The sequence below is a fragment of the Bombina bombina genome, chromosome 7, assembly GCF_027579735.1.
Source record: "Bombina bombina isolate aBomBom1 chromosome 7, aBomBom1.pri, whole genome shotgun sequence".
Taxonomy (NCBI): domain Eukaryota; kingdom Metazoa; phylum Chordata; class Amphibia; order Anura; family Bombinatoridae; genus Bombina; species Bombina bombina.
In genome coordinates this window covers 520,012,110-520,017,109 of record NC_069505.1, presented here as the reverse complement: position 1 = coordinate 520,017,109, position 5,000 = coordinate 520,012,110, and positions in this window count along the sequence as shown.

Below are 5,000 nucleotides of genomic sequence, written 5' to 3'. Positions count from 1 at the left end.
TCTATCTATCTGTCTATCTATCTATATATCTGTTTGTCTCTATCTATCTATCTATCTATCTATCTATCTATCTGTTTGTCTCTATCTATCTATCTATCTATCTATCTATCTATCTGTTTGTCTCTATCTATCTATCTATCTATCTATCTGTTTGTCTCTATCTATCTATCTATCTGTTTGTCTCTATCTATCTATCTATCTATCTATCTGTTTGTCTCTATCTATCTGTCTATCTATCTATATATCTGTTTGTCTCTATCTATCTATCTATCTATCTATCTATCTATCTGTTTGTCTCTATCTATCTATCTATCTATCTATCTATCTATCTGTTTGTCTCTATCTATCTATCTATCTATCTATGTATCTATCTATCTGTTTGTCTCTATCTATCTATGTATCTATCTATCTATCTGTTTGTCTCTATCTATCTATCTATCTATCTATCTATCTATCTATATATCTGTTTGTCTCTATCTATCTATCTATCTGTTTGTCTCTATCTATCTATCTATCTATCTGTTTGTCTCTATCTATCTATCTATCTATCTATCTGTTTGTCTCTATCTATCTATCTATCTGTTTGTCTCTATCTATCTATCTATCTATCTATATATCTGTTTGTCTCTATCTATCTATCTATCTGTTTGTCTCTATCTATCTATCTATCTGTTTGTCTCTATCTATCTGTCTATCTATCTATCTGTTTGTCTCTATCTATCTATCTATCTATCTGTTTGTCTCTATCTATCTGTCTATCTATCTATCTGTTTGTCTTTATCTATCTATCTATCTATCTGTTTGTCTCTATCTATCTATCTATCTATCTATCTATCTATCTATCTGTTTGTCTCTATCTATCTATCTATCTGTTTGTCTCTATCTATCTATCTATCTATCTATCTATCTGTTTGTCTCTATCTATCTATCTATCTATCTATCTATCTATCTATCTGTTTGTCTCTATCTATCTATCTATCTGTTTGTCTCTATCTATCTATCTATCTATCTATCTATCTGTTTGTCTCTATCTATCTATCTATCTGTTTGTCTCTATCTATCTATCTATCTATCTATCTGTTTGTCTCTATCTATCTGTCTATCTATCTATATATCTGTTTGTCTCTATCTATCTATCTATCTATCTATCTGTTTGTCTCTATCTATCTATCTATCTGTTTGTCTCTATCTATCTATCTATCTATCTATCTGTTTGTCTCTATCTATCTATCTATATATCTGTTTGTCTCTATCTATCTATCTATCTGTTTGTCTCTATCTATCTATCTATCTATCTATCTATCTGTTTGTCTCTATCTATCTATCTATATATCTATCTGTTTGTCTCTATCTATCTGTTTGTCTCTATCTATCTGTTTGTCTCTATCTATCTATCTATCTATCTATCTATCTGTTTGTCTCTATCTATCTATCTATATATCTGTTTGTCTCTATCTATCTGTTTGTCTCTATCTATCTATCTATCTATCTATCTGTTTGTCTCTATCTATCTATCTATCTATCTATCTATCTATCTGTTTGTCTCTATCTATCTATCTATCTATCTGTTTGTCTCTATCTATCTATCTATCTGTTTGTCTCTATCTATCTATCTATCTATCTGTTTGTCTCTATCTATCTATATATCTGTTTGTCTCTATCTATCTGTTTGTCTCTATCTATCTATCTATTTATCTGTTTGTCTCTATCTATCTATCTATCTATCTGTTTGTCTCTATCTATCTATCTATCTATATATCTGTTTGTCTCTATCTATCTATCTATTTATCTGTTTGTCTCTATCTATCTATCTATCTATCTGTTTGTCTCTATCTATCTATCTATCTATCTATCTATATATCTGTTTGTCTCTATCTATCTATCTATCTATCTATATATCTGTTTGTCTCTATCTATCTATCTATCTATCTGTTTGTCTCTATCTATCTATCTATCTATCTGTTTGTCTCTATCTATCTATCTATATATCTGTTTGTCTCTATCTATCTATCTATCTATCTATATATCTGTTTGTCTCTATCTATCTATCTATCTATCTGTTTGTCTCTATCTATCTATCTATCTATCTATATATCTGTTTGTCTCTATCTATCTATCTATCTATCTATCTGTTTGTCTCTATCTATCTATCTATCTATCTATCTGTTTGTCTCTATCTATCTATCTATCTATCTATATATCTGTTTGTCTCTATCTATCTGTTTGTCTCTATCTATCTATCTATCTATCTGTTTGTCTCTATCTATCTATCTATATATCTGTTTGTCTCTATCTATCTGTTTGTCTCTATCTATCTATCTATTTATCTGTTTGTCTCTATCTATCTATCTATCTATCTGTTTGTCTCTATCTATCTATCTATCTATATATCTGTTTGTCTCTATCTATCTATCTATTTATCTGTTTGTCTCTATCTATCTATCTATCTATCTGTTTGTCTCTATCTATCTGTTTGTCTCTATCTATCTGTTTGTCTCTATCTATCTGTTTGTCTCTATCTATCTATCTATATATCTGTTTGTCTCTATCTATCTGTTTGTCTCTATCTATCTGTTTGTCTCTATCTATCTGTTTGTCTCTATCTATCTATCTATTTATCTGTTTGTCTCTATCTATCTATCTATTTATCTGTTTGTCTCTATCTATCTATCTATTTATCTGTTTGTCTCTATCTATCTATCTATTTATCTGTTTGTCTCTATCTATCTATCTATCTATCTATCTATCTGTTTGTCTCTATCTATCTGTTTGTCTCTATCTATCTATCTATCTATCTATCTATCTGTTTGTCTCTATCTATCTATCTATATATCTGTTTGTCTCTATCTATCTGTTTGTCTCTATCTATCTGTTTGTCTCTATCTATCTATCTATTTATCTGTTTGTCTCTATCTATCTATCTATCTATCTATCTATCTGTTTGTCTCTATCTATCTATCTATTTATCTGTTTGTCTCTATCTATCTATCTATCTATCTATCTGTTTGTCTCTATCTATCTATCTATCTATCTATCTGTTTGTCTCTATCTATCTATCTATTTATCTGTTTGTCTCTATCTATCTATCTATTTATCTGTTTGTCTCTATCTATCTATCTATCTGTTTGTCTCTATCTATCTATCTATTTATCTGTTTGTCTCTATCTATCTATCTATTTATCTGTTTGTCTCTATCTATCTATCTATCTATCTGTTTGTCTCTATCTATCTATCTATTTATCTGTTTGTCTCTATCTATCTATCTATCTGTTTGTCACTATCTATCTATCTATCTATCTGTTTGTCTCTATCTATCTATCTATTTATCTGTTTGTCTCTATCTATCTGTTTGTCTCTATCTATCTATCTATCTATCTATCTATCTGTTTGTCTCTATCTATCTATCTATTTATCTGTTTGTCTCTATCTATCTGTTTGTCTCTATCTATCTATCTATCTATCTATCTATCTGTTTGTCTCTATCTATCTATCTATCTGTTTGTCTCTATCTATCTATCTATCTGTTTGTCTCTATCTATCTATCTATCTATCTATCTATCTATCTGTTTGTCTCTATCTATCTATCTATCTATCTATCTGTTTGTCTCTATCTATCTATCTATCTGTTTGTCTCTATCTATCTATCTATCTGTTTGTCTCTATCTATCTATCTATCTGTTTGTCTCTATCTATCTATCTATCTGTTTGTCTCTATCTATCTATCTATCTGTTTGTCTCTATCTATCTATCTATCTGTTTGTCTCTATCTATCTATCTATCTGTTTGTCTCTATCTATCTATCTGTTTGTCTCTATCTATCTATCTATCTATCTATCTGTTTGTCTCTATCTATCTATCTATCTATCTATCTATCTGTTTGTCTCTATCTATCTATCTATCTGTTTGTCTCTATCTATCTATCTATCTGTTTGTCTCTATCTATCTATCTATCTGTTTGTCTCTATCTATCTATCTATCTGTTTGTCTCTATCTATCTATCTATCTGTTTGTCTCTATCTATCTATCTATCTATCTATCTATCTGTTTGTCTCTATCTATCTATCTATCTGTTTGTCTCTATCTATCTATCTATCTGTTTGTCTCTATCTATCTATCTATCTATCTATCTATCTATCTGTTTGTCTCTATCTATCTATCTATCTGTTTGTCTCTATCTATCTATCTATCTATCTATCTATCTATCTGTTTGTCTCTATCTATCTATCTATCTGTTTGTCTCTATCTATCTATCTATCTATCTGTTTGTCTCTATCTATCTATCTATCTGTTTGTCTCTATCTATCTATCTATCTGTTTGTCTCTATCTATCTGTTTGTCTCTATCTATCTATCTATCTATCTATCTGTTTGTCACTATCTATCTGTTTGTCTCTATCTATCTATCTATCTATCTATCTATCTGTTTGTCTCTATCTATCTATCTGTTTGTCTCTATCTATCTATCTATCTATCTATCTATCTATCTATCTATCTATCTGTTTGTCTCTATCTATCTATCTGTTTGTCTCTATCTATCTATCTATCTATCTATCTATCTGTTTGTCTCTATCTATCTATCTATCTATCTATCTATCTGTTTGTCTCTATCTATCTATCTATCTGTTTGTCTCTATCTATCTATCTATCTATCTATCTGTTTGTCTCTATCTATCTGTTTGTCTCTATCTATCTATCTATCTATCTGTTTGTCTCTATCTATCTATCTATCTGTTTGTCTCTATCTATCTATCTGTTTGTCTCTATCTATCTATCTATCTATCTATCTATCTATCTGTTTGTCTCTATCTATCTATCTATCTGTTTGTCTCTATCTATCTATCTATCTGTTTGTCTCTATCTATCTATCTATCTGTTTGTCTCTATCTATCTATCTATCTGTTTGTCTCTATCTATCTATCTATCTGTTTGTCTCTATCTATCTATCTATCTGTTTGTCTCTATCTATCTATCTATCTATCTATCTGTTTGTCTCTATCTATC